General features: G+C 45.6%; 1 protein-coding gene and 1 long non-coding RNA gene across 7 annotated transcripts in view; one reads left to right on the forward strand and one right to left on the reverse strand.

Annotated features, from left to right (window-relative positions):
* The window catches only part of TRIM2 (tripartite motif containing 2), a 186,734-nt gene that overhangs the window by 105,262 nt on the left and 68,966 nt on the right, over window positions 1–12,506 (reverse strand). Inside the window, exon 1 of one of the 6 annotated variants that reach the window (XM_070770108.1) lies at window positions 3,388–3,521. The exons of 4 other annotated variants lie outside the window; for them this stretch is intronic. The gene's annotated coding sequence lies outside the window, so the exon portion shown is untranslated. Of the gene's footprint in view, window positions 1–3,387; window positions 3,522–12,506 lie in introns of those variants that run through there. One more of the 6 variants, XM_070770107.1, reaches the window with a different exon arrangement.
* On the forward strand, window positions 4,163–8,852 carry LOC139176817 (uncharacterized). Its single transcript, XR_011561282.1, has 2 exons — window positions 4,163–5,244; window positions 8,043–8,852. It is a non-coding gene; the product is annotated as an uncharacterized lncRNA (long non-coding RNA).

Genomic DNA, 12,506 nt, shown 5'->3' on the forward strand with positions numbered 1-12,506 from the left:
GGGGGACAAGCAGGTCGGCCAGATTTTATGCCTCTCTAGATACTTTGGTTTAGAACAACTGAAACCAAAAAAGACATTGCTCAAACAGCAGACGTTCTGAAACCTGAAAAACATTTCCCACAAAGATATAGTGATTTAAATGGCTAATCAACTTCCAGAACTCCAACTGCCTCCAGCATATTTGTGCAAATTGCTCTGGTGCCAGAAGTCTGCATGTTGATCATTGTACTGCAGGTAGGGCGGAAGTGAACCAGTTCCACAGCTTCTATCTGAGACCTTCTACACTGTCATAAATGAATAAAAATGCTGACCGACACAGTGTTTTTGTTTGACTCAAGGACACATCCTAATCTTTCTGGCCAGCTCTTCTGCCTAAATAAATTTCATCCAGACATCCAGTATGTTATGAAAAAAAAGAAAGTATTGTAAATTCTAGGGAGAGGATATTTCAGTTCTAGGATCAAGATGAGATTCAAAGAGAGGATATGCAAAACTAACAGTTTTACATAGCAAGGAGCCAGTGTCCATATTTGCCAACGAGCTCAATTTCTGAGGTGGAATTACCACTCCACTCTTCAAAATTACATAAAAGCTGAGTGGCTGCTAAACAATTCGCTCAGTGTCATTAGATTTCCTCCCCTTCATTTCCTCTCTAGCTACTTATCTTGAAGGCTGCATTTACCAATTCTTCTAACTCTAGGAACAAATACTAGCCATATCAAAGACTTACCATTTTCTTGCAGAGAAAATAAACTAAACTCTTAGATAACTGGCACTGACTTTTTTAGACCTGTCAACAGGCAGGCCAGTCTTAAGGTCTGATATCTAAGAGGATAAGAAATAATGCTGGTGATGGAAAACGACAGAGCCTCAGCTCTGACGCAAAATATTTAAGATAACAGTCTCAGAGAGGCCTCGCAAACAGATATCCATGAAGGTATTTTCTCATGAAACCCCAAAGGAAAACCATGACCATTTCTATCTGCCTCATTAGCAGCAGCATCAAGCACCCTGCCAACACCTGCCAGCATCAACCTTCAGAACCTGTGCAAATCAAACTAAGGTCATCTTTGGGGGATTTACAATCCAAGATGGATTTATTGCAAACCAAGCAGTGTCATTTTCAGTAATAAGAGAAGGAGAAGGTTCTGATCATGTTATCTTCCCAGGTTTTAGGATTTCAGGATGGCACTTTGAAAGTGCCAATTACCAGACTGGGTTATATCTCTGTTGAGTAGGCCGAATTCTCATCAAGCAATAGCTGGAGTGGTGATGAGTTACTGCTGCTCAGACAAGGCCAAATAAACATATCACGCCTGAGCCCCAGGGTAAATATCCAGCCTCTTTCTAAAGCAAGCAGTGGACAGAAATTCCAAGGACAGAATTCAAGCCAAGGACTAACCAAATAAAAGGTCAGTGCGTATGCTCTGTTCAGTGTGAAGAAATGTGAGAAGAAAGGTGAGAAGTTCTTTCCATTTGTGTTTCAATATGAAGCAGGAACAAAAAGCTGATCAGGCAATCAGGAAACCATGCAAGTCAACATGAAAATGATGATACAAGAAAAATAATTCAAGACCTATGGCACATACGGCTTCCCTGGTTGCTCAGATGGTAAAGAATTTGCCGGCAATGCAGGAGACACTGGTTCAATCCCTGGGTCAGGTTTACTTTTGAAAGATACAATGGAATTTCCAATGGAGGATTTGATAAAGAGTTTTCCAGGAAAACAAATGCAGGATTTGGGAAAATGTTCTAATACTGATAAGGGGACACAGTCAGCTAAACAAACTTGCCTCTAAAAGGTAGATATCCTAGATTCCATGAGCCAAAATAGAGTCATGGTATGTACCTAAATAAGACAGTATAAAAAATGGTGGAAAGAAAAAGGTAGGGTCCACAGAAAAGAATGTACAAACGTGGGCGTGAGTGAGACTGGTGCAGTCCCACCCCTCCCCAGCCCAAAATATGAATTATCTCCACCATGAAGACACTTCCTTAGTGTAAGCGGCCATGCCCCACTCAACCAAATCTGGGTTTACCCTAAGGGAGGAAGGAGGTAGTTTTCTTTTAAAATTGTTGTTGTTTGTTGTTCAGCAGCTAGGTTGTGTCTGACTCTTTGGGACTCCATGGACTGCAGCATGCCGGGCTCCTCTGTCCTCCACTACCTCCTGGAGTCTCCTCAAATTCGCATCCATTATTGACTCTTAATTGCTAGATATATTTGAAGAGGAAGGAAACAAGGTAATGTGCGTCATAAAGAACTCAATCAAATCCTTCGCATCTTTGGTTCAGGTTGTGGTAGCCCAAGGGTTCTGAGTCATTTCTGCTCTTTTGTTCCTTTCAATCCAAAGGCAACTAAATTTACCAGGGATGAAATCACGTGGCCATCTGAGACCGGAGGTCAAGAGAACGACAGGTAGTGAACCCAGCAAGCACGGTAAAGGACCCGGAAACACCAACGAGTCGCGCAACAAACCCACCCTATATCCTATGGATTGATGCAAAAGTTACAAAAAAAGCATTGGTGAGCGTTGTTCCTATGACAATAGTCCCTCCCACCCGAGGGGCTCACCTACTCTTTGGATGTCTAGGTGCTTAAAATTAACCACTTAAAAAGCATTTGAATCTAAAGCTGTCTCTGCTCTTAAGGTTGGTGAATCCTGAGGGGAGGGGAAGGGTGGAGAGAGAACTAGCTTCCTGTGGGATTGGATTACAGGTGGAAACTAATTTAGGGTTCATAGAAACATGGGATCTGACAGGCGCTTTATGAGACCAGCCTTCCTCCCCACTCCCACTCTTACCTAATTTGTCTGCACCATGCGGTTTTCAACATGGGGCATGTATTTTCAGAAGGTATCAATCCACAAAAGCGCAGAAAACCCTCAAAAATCAACATCTCTCTCCTCCAAGAAGCCAGACTTACAGTATCAACTTGGGCAGAGGATCAGAGTGGAAGCTAATTAGGAAGGAACCCGGTTTCAGGAGTTGGTTGGAGGAAAACAACCGAAATGTAACGAGACACAGAGAAGGAAATCCATCTTTTCGACAGTTATTAAATCGCGCGCTGTAAGGTTACAGAATATCTTTTTCTCTCAGTTGCAAAATGACGAGAAAAGCGAGCTGGGCTCGCCCCTTTCCGGACTGGCGGAGGGTCCGGGCCCCCGGAGAGCGGGGCAGGCGCGGGGCGGGCGGCGGGTTCCCGGCTCCCGCAGCAACAGCCCCCGCCCCGGCCGGCGGACCAGGGCCCGGAAGCCGAGTCTCCGCCGGCTCCGCGCACCGCGATCTCCGAGCCGGCGCCCGGAGGGGCGGCTCCGGGTGACGCGGCCCAGCCCACGGGCGCAGCCGCCCACGCGCAGCGCGGGCCGCCGTCCAGCAACCACGACTTACCGCGCGACGGCGACGCGCTCGGCGACTGGAGCGGCGTGCGCGGCCCGCGGCGGCTGAAGCCGCGCACCCGCCGGCGATTTCGGGCTCTAGGCTAAAGCTGCGAAAGCGGACGAGCCGAGGGAGCGCCGCCTCTCCGCTGGATCCCCGAGGGCCTGGACTCGGCGTCCTCGCTTCCAACAGGCTCTCGGGTCGGTCACTTCCATCCCGTGCTCAGGCCCGGGGCTGAGACATCTGTTTTCCATCAACCGCGCGGCCCCGGCAAATCCTGGATTACGCGCCGCCCGGCGCCCGCCGCTTTCCCGGCCCCGGCGCGGCGCTAATCCCCGCACAAAAGGCAGGCGAAGCGCACGCAATGCGGCGCCCCTGTCCAGACAGCTTCCCACGCGCGCAGACTGCGGGCTCGGCGGCCGGCTCCCGGGGGAGGGCAGATCGCAGTCCTGGGGCAGGAAGGGTGGGCGCGGTCCTCGGGGCTGCTCCCGCGCACGCTTCCTCCCCCAGCTCTGTAAACACGCTGCAAAGTCTGTCCCTTCGGGGGAATGACTTCAGTTTGACGCGGCTGTAAAGGGCCAGCCTCCAGAACAGAATGGCTCATTATTCAAAGCGATCACAACCCCCAAAGGCAGAGAAGGAAAAAAACATCTCTGCGTTTAAGTAAATTCTGACAATGAGCACGGAAAACGAGGAGAAATTACTGTCTCAAGGTCTTCCATTTTATTCTGTAAATTAGATCGAGGTAGGGAATCTCCCCGCTCCGTCCCCTCCCCTTCCTTCCGCCTAGAAACATTTGTGTGCCTCCTCTGTGCCAGGCACGAGGCTGGGGAAACACTGACGGAAAAAACCTGAGGTCTCTACTCGAAAGTGCCTAACTAGTAGCAGGGCAGGGGAAGGGGAGTGGAAACCAATGATTTCAGCGGTTGTGAAACTGCTGTAATAGTCCATGTCCAGAGGGTTACAGGAACACTGAAATGGGTTTTGAATCATGCTGGAAATCAAGGCAGGCTTCCCCAGAGGAGGCTGCCATTGAGTTCTGAAGACTGAACGGGCATCAGGTGGAATGAAGAGGAAGAAGATCTGAACATCTGAATGACTGCAGAAAGCAGATGAGAGGTGCAATGGTGAGAGACGGAATTATGCAGGACAGCAAGGAGTCAGATCATAAAGATCTTATTGGCTCATTCTGACCTTTGCACACGGCGAGGCCTCTCTGAAGAATTTTAAAGCAGATAAGTGACTTGATTTGATTTGCGTTTCAGAGAGATCGGTTGTGGAAGGTATCTAGAAGGAAGACCGTCTAGGAAAGGAGTGGAGGTGGGGCTGGGATGGATGAGAAGTACTCCAAAGATGTGCCACAGGTGGAACCTTTAGGATTTGTTGCCAAGACGCAAGGGGGAGCAGAGTTGTAGGCAGGCACTCAGGCTTCTGACATGGCCAGCGGGGTAGATGGAGGGTGCCCCTCACCGAGAGACAAATGAAGACGAGGAAACAAGTGGTTTCTGGTTTCTGTGGGCTATCCAACTGCAAATGTTGCAGCAGGCAAGGCTGCCACATGGACCTATGCAGTATTTGGGGTATTACGGGCTAAAAATATAAATTAGACCATTTTCCATTTATAAGAGGGCTTCCCAGATGCCTCAGTGGTAAAAGAATCTGCCTGCCAACGCAGGTGGCGCAAGGAGACGCTGGTTCAATTCCTGGGTCCGGAAGATCCCCTGGAGGAAGAGATGGCAACCCACTCCAGTATTCTTGCCTGGAGAATCCCATCGTCAGAGGAGCCTGGTGGGCCCTAGTCTATAGGGTTGCAAAGAGTTGGACACAACTGAGCAACTGAACATGCAAACACACACCACTTAGAAGAAGGTAAGTACAGGAGTAAAGGAAATACACAACATTTGTTAGAGCTTCCATACCACCAACGGAGTGGCTTAAACAACAGAAATTTATTGTCTCACAGTTCTAGAGGCTAAAGATCCAAGTTCAGTGGGTGAACAGAGCCATGCTCCCTTGAGGGCCCCAGGGAAGGATCTGTGCCAGGACTCTCCCCTGGCTTCTGATAGTTCCTGACTTGTGGCAGGATAACTTCAATCACAGGACCTTCTCCCTGTGTGAGGGTCTGCGTCCAATTGTCCCCTTTCTATAAAAACACCTGTGATACTGGATTGGGGCTTCCCAGGTGGTGCTCGTTGTAAAGAGCCTGCCTGCCAAGGCAAGAGATGAGACTTAAGAGACGCAGGTTTGATCCCTGGGGCGGGAAGATCCCTTAGAAGAGGGCAACCCACTGCAGTATTCCTTTCCTGGTGAATCCCATGGACAACTGAGCCTAACGGGCTACAGTCCATAGTGTTGCACAGAGTTAGACAGGACTGAAGGGACTCAGCATGCACCCTGGATACTGGATTAGAGGTCACCCCACTCCAGTATCGGAGAAGGCAATGGCACCCCACTCCAGTACTCTTGCCTGGAAAATCCCGTGGATGGAGGAACCTAGAAGGCTGCAGTCCATGGGGTCGCTGAGGGTCGGACACAACTGAGCGACTTCACTTTCACTTTTCACTTTCATGCGTTGGAGAAGGAAATGGCAACCCACTCCAGTGTTCTTGCCTGGAGAATCCCAGGGACAGGGGAGCCTGGTGGGCTGCCGTCTATGGGGTCGCACAGAGTCCGACCCGACTGAAGTGACTTAGCAGTAGCAGCCACTCCAGTATTAACTCATTGTAACCAGTTACATCTGCCCTTATTTCTATCTATTTTGAAATTGTATTTGCATATAAAGTCACATTCTGTGGTACTGGCTGTGAGGATTTCAACAGAGGGATTTTAGTGGGACACAATTCAACCCATAACATTCACAGTGCAAATTAAGTTATCGAGTGGGATTCAATACGGAGTTGTAGAGAAACACCAGTTTGAAGTGGCTAAAAGAGCAGCTCTGGGTGGAAAGTGAGAAAAAGACGATTAGAAGGTACAAGAAGGATGACACAATGAAGAGACGTGTTGAGAGGAGCCATCAACATCACCAAGTGCTTCCCAAGTCAGGCCAGACAGAGCTAGAAATCGCCATTGCCTCTGGCAGTGTGCTAGTCATTGGACCAAATGGTCAGAACACATGAGCTTCAAATACTTTGCTCCAATATTTTGTGATCTTAAAATCATTGCCCAGGGAATTACCTGGAGGTCCAGTCGTTAGGACTCAGTGCTGTCAGTGCCGGGGCCTGGATATGATCCCTGGTTGGGAACCTAAGGTCCTGCAAGCCGCACAGGACCTCAAAAAATAAAAAATAAATCTAAAAAACCCCATCATTATCCAGCAAACTCCCGGAGGGAACTGGGGGTAGTGGACATCAGTTTGACTCGTCCCCACGCCCAGCCTGCTTTCTCAGCCTCCTTTACGGCCGGGGCTCGACACCGTGGCCTAGGCTCTGGCAGTCGGGTGGATAGTTGCTAGGCTTCAGTCTGGATGAAAGCCATATGGGAAAGCAGACTCCAAGGACGCTGCTTTCTGTGAGGTGGTGGAATCTGGTAGAAAGATATGGAGGCCCAGGGCCAGCAGGGGTGAAGGCCCAAGATGCACGTGCCCAGAGGAACAGTGCTGGGCTCATACGGGAACCTTCCTGTGACACAATGTAGGCATCGTTCTCAGTGGGGTAACCTCTAAGTCTAATTCTCTGGATTTCTCGGAGATTCTCTGAGCCATGTAATAGTCTTGAAAAAAAAAAAAACATAACTGGCTTTATTGAGATATAATTCACACACTATAAAATTCATCCATTTAAACTGTGTAATCCATATATAGATGCTAGATAACCAACAAGATACATATATGTGTGTGTATATGACTGAATCTCTTTGCTAGACACTGAAAGTAACACAACACTGTAAATCAACTATACTTCAATTTTTAAAAAATGAATCTTCAAAAAAAGGGTACAACCCAGTGGCTTTTAGTATATTCACAAGGTTGTGCAAGCATCTAAGTCCACTCTCTACGTCCAGGACGTTTTCATCACCCTGAAGAGAAACCTGTGATCACTCCCCATTTCCCCCTCCTCCCAGCCCCGAGCCACCACTAATCTACTTTGTGTCTCTAGGGATTTGCCTGTTCTGGGCATTCCACATGAATGGAGGCATATACCATGTGGTCTTTTTGTTTTTGGTTCTGGCTTCTTTAACTGATGAAAAAATTTTTTAAGATTTATCCGTATTGTAGCACGAATGAGTGCATCATTCCTTGTATTGCCAAATAATATTTCATTGTCTGGATATACTACATTTCGTTTATTGGTTCATCAGTGGATTGTTTTCACTTTTTGGCTAGTATGAATAATGCTGTTTAAACATTTGTGTGCACGTTTTTGTATGAACATATATTTTCATTTATCTTGGGTATATATCTAGGAGAATACTGGGTCATAGGATAATTCTATGTTGAAAAATTTGAGGAACTGCCAGACTGTTTTCTAAAGCAGTTACATCATGTTACACTATCACTAGAAATACATTAGGGTTCTAATCTCCTAGTGGGCATAAAGTGGTATCTCATTGTGGTTTTGACTGGCATTTTCGTAATGACTAATTATGCTGAATATCTTTTCATGTGCTTCTTGACCATTTGTGTATCATCTCTGAAAAAATGTCTATTAAAATCCTTTACGTGTTAGGGGAACTGTTCCAAACCACCTGACCTGGCCAGGCACCATAGTAACCACCTGCACGAGTCATCCTGCAACAGGAGCTTCTGGTAAAGAACTTGAAACCAAGAGGCTGCCACCAACCAGAAGAATTCAGAACAGGTCCAAAGGACAGAGGAGATGCCAGTTCATATGTCCGGCCAAGCTCCCAGAATCCTTCTCGCTAGGATCCATCCTGAGTGATGCTTGTTCCCCTCGGAAGAGCCCTGAGTCAGAATGACTGGCCAGAGGTAACCCAGCACCTAACCCGGGTTAGGGGGTTAGGTGGGGTTAGGTGGCTCACCTGAGACTGAGGCACGTGGAGCGCAGTCCTCCCGGGTCCCCCTGCCCTCTTGCTCTCTGCCCACGCGCCCCTTTTCCGATAAATGCTCTTGCTTTGTCAGCACGAGGGTCTCTCTGAACAATTCATTTCCAAGTGTTAGGCAAGAGCCAACCCTCAGGCCCTGGAAGGGGTCCCCCTTTCTGCACCATACCCATTCGAATTTTTGTAAATTTGCTAAAAAAAAATCCACAATAATAAGCACTTTAATCATTTTTAAGTGCACAGTTCAGTGATATTAAGTACATTTATTCACATTGTTGTGCAACCATCATTCTTTGCCCATTCTTAATTGTCTTTTTAAATTTATCTTTTAGTGTTTAATTTTTATATCCTGGAAATAAGTCTCTTAATGGAAAATGATTTGAGAATATTTCCTCTCATCCTGTAGGTTATTCTTTCACTGTCTTGAGGGTGTTTTAATAAAATTCTTTAATAAATTCTCTTCATGCTCAAACTAACTAGAGTAGCATTGTCAGTATCTAAGAACATTGACAGATGCACTGGGTTGGGTTAAATACCATTTTTTCCCCCCAAAACAACCTGTCTCATATCACATCTTATATCCATTACTGACTTAGAACTTTGGGTTTTGTTATTTTTCCTAAAGCCTTCCCTATTTTATCTGAATCCCACTCTATGATATTGTGATTTATAAGAAGAAGTACACATTCGGTCTTCGTTCCATTTCTGGCACAGAGCTTCCTAAAACCCTTGAACTGTCCTGAGTGATAAGACCCATAAGTGTGTCTTGTTATGTTAATGAGGTGACTTGGTGGATCACACCGGAAGGATAGAGGCTGGCTGGAATGCTCAGTCCCACACCCTGACTTCTAGGGAGGAGAGAAGGGCTGGAGGTTGATCAGTTTCCACTGACCTGTGATTTAACCAATCATGCCTATGCAATGAAGCCTCCACAAAAACTCACAAGGACATAGTTCTGAGAACCAGGCTGGGCAGCACACGGAGATTCAGGGAGAGGAGTGTCCCTGGAGAGGCCCCGAGGCTCCTCAGCCTTCCCCCGCCCTCGCCCCGTGTCTCTCTCCACCCATCTCTTCCTGAGTTATATCCTTCCATAATACTGGTGATCTAGTAAGTAAAGCGTTTCTCTGAGTGCTGTGAGCTGCTCTAGCAAGTGAACTGACCCTAAGGAGGGGGTCATTTAAACCCCCACCTATAGCTGGTGGACCAGAAGCACAGGTGCTAACCTGGCCTTGTGACTGGCTTCAGAAGGGAGTGGCGGTAGGTGGGGGAGTGGAGGGTGCGATCTTGTGAGACCAAACCCTTGGCCTGTGGGCTCTGATGCGCTCGCTCTCCAGCGATCAGTGTCAGAACTGAATTGAACTGTAGGACACCCTGCTGGTGTTGCAGAAAATTGCTTGGTGGTGGTGGTGGGAACTGCTGCCCACCCCCCACCCCCATACAAATGTAGCAAATTGTGCTCAGGACCCTCGTGTGCGACTCTTTTGCGACCCCGTGGATACTGTAGCCCACTGGCTCTTTTGTCCGTAGGATTCCCCAGGCACGAATACTGGGTGGGTTGCCAGTGCCCTCCTCCAGGGATCTACCCAACCCAGGGATTGAATCCAAGTCTCTTGTGTCTCCACCACCCAATTATTTCTCATCTCTCTCTGGTCCCACCCCAGACTGCAGTCCTGTACGGTACCCCCCGCCCCCACCCCAAACACACATATGCCTCCATCCCTCTCCAGTCCTTCCCTTCCTGCTATAAGGCTATAGTCTCTCGGAATCTAATGAATGAGATTGATGTCCTGTTTAATCTTTGGATCATCCTCAGCGCCCAAGACAAGGCTTTGTGAAAACTTGCAGCACAGTAAACACATGTTCAAAGGAACTTAATCTTATGCCTTATTTCCTTACTTTGTTTTCTTCTAAAATTATATTTATGCAGTCCTTGATTTTAATCTTTTCTCTAAATGAACACCTCTGGGGGATCCGAAATGGGTTGCAGGGCAAATCTATGGTGTTCAATTTATGATTGGAGAAATGGGATTCTTTGAGGAATTAATTAATCTCTACAAGTTTGTGAAACGGTGAGAGAAGGTAAAACTTCACAGATAAAGTTCTCAGGACCCAGAGAGGAAGTAAAGAGTAGTATTTGACACATCATGTGTCTAAGTTGAAGGTATTCCCTGGCAGATTCTTGTGGAGGGCTGGGCTTCCTGACTGCTACTGCCCAGTGCTTTGGGACATCTCTAACCTCGCCTTCTGCTCCTCTGCCTGTAGAGCAGTATTCAACTCCTCAGAGCAGGCACTGACTGCTGGGTACTGTTGGAAACAGCTGGAAAGAGCCCATGTTCATTCAGTTATAGGTCCATACACAGAAATCTGTCACATTTCTATACACTAACAACAAAAGATCAGAAAGAGAAATAAAGGAAATAATCCCATTTACCATCACATCAAAAATAAAATACATGGACACTTACATTACCATATGTAAAATAGATAGCCAATGGGAATTTGCTGTATGACTCAGGGAACTCAAACAGGGGCTCTGTATCAACCTAGAGGGGTGGGGTGGGGAGGGTGATGGGAGGGAGGGGACATATGTATACCTATTGATTCATGCTGATGTTTGACAGAAAACAACAAAATTCTGTAAAGCAATTATCCTTCAATTAAAATAAAATGCCTAGGAATAAACCTACCTAAGGAGGCAAAAGCCCTGTACTTCAAAACTTATAAGGCATTGATGAAAGAAATTGAAGCTGACACAGAGATGGAAAGATATATCATATTCTTGGACTGGAAGAATCAACATTATCAAAAGACTATACTATTCAAGGCAGTCTACAGATTCAATGCAGTGCTCTCAAATTACCAATGGCATTTTTCACAGAACTAGGACAATAAAATTGTTAATTTCTATGGAAACACAAAAGACACTGCAGATTACCACAGCAATCACACAAAAGGAAATTGGAGCTAGAGGAATCAAGCTCCCTGACTTCAGACTATACTGTAAAGCTACAGTCATCAAACCAGTAGGGTACTGATGCAAAAACAGACACAGATCAATGCAGCAGGATAGAAAGCTCAGAAATGGATCCATGTGCATATGGTCAATTCATCTATGACAAACAAGGTAAGAATACGCAGTGGAAAAAAGACAGTCTCTTCAATAAATGGTGCAGGGAAAACTGGACAGCTAAATGTGAAGAATGAAAGTTGAACATTCTCTAACACCATACACATATAGGCACAGGTCCAACTGTCTACTGAGCACACACATCATACAAGGTACTGCTCTGGGCACATAGAGGAATAAGATTTGTTTCCCATAATCAGGAGTTGGATGACAAATAGAAGGTCAAGACAAACACAATTAACTATCATCCAAAGCAGAACGGGCCTCCAATAAAAGAGGCATAAAAAACTGTTTTGAAGACTCAAGGGAAGAAGAAATCACCCACTTTTTCAAGTAACAGGAAAGGCTTTATGGAAGGTGGGGAAGGAGAACTGGGCTTTTGCTCAGAAACTCAGGACCTCTAAGCCATAGTCCTTGTTCTCTGCTAGCTCCCAAACCAGTTGGGATGAATGTCATACATACAGCAGCTGCAATTCAAGACCATATATGTTAACACCAGTACAAAAGAATCACAGAAAAGCTAGAGATTGTTTCCTATTAGTCCAGGAAATTCTTTATGAAAGGGTGACTTGGGCCCTAAAAGATGAAACAGGTTTTATTAAAATGCTATTTTTGAATAAAAAGCAATTAAATGATCTAAAAATTTGGAAAACCCAGTAAGGTATAAAGAATAAAATAGAAATCATTTATAGGGCCACTACCTACAGATAAATACATTGCCATTCATGTAGTATGCATAACAAATATTTGTAATATAAATAAATATAATTTTTTAATTTTTTCCTCAAGTATATTTTTATTACATACATGATTTTGAGACTTGTTTTAAAAAACATATATTATGCAAACTTATCAGTAAAATTATTTGAAAACATTTTTAAACAGCTGAAGAGTATTCCATTAATTTATATATCATTTATGCAACCAGTTTTCAAAATGTTCACATTTAGATTGCTTCTAAACTTCCAATTATTATAAATTAAACTTCAATGGAATTCTTAAA

Source organism: Bos indicus, chromosome 17 (assembly GCF_029378745.1).
Source record: "Bos indicus isolate NIAB-ARS_2022 breed Sahiwal x Tharparkar chromosome 17, NIAB-ARS_B.indTharparkar_mat_pri_1.0, whole genome shotgun sequence".
Lineage (NCBI taxonomy): Eukaryota > Metazoa > Chordata > Mammalia > Artiodactyla > Bovidae > Bos > Bos indicus.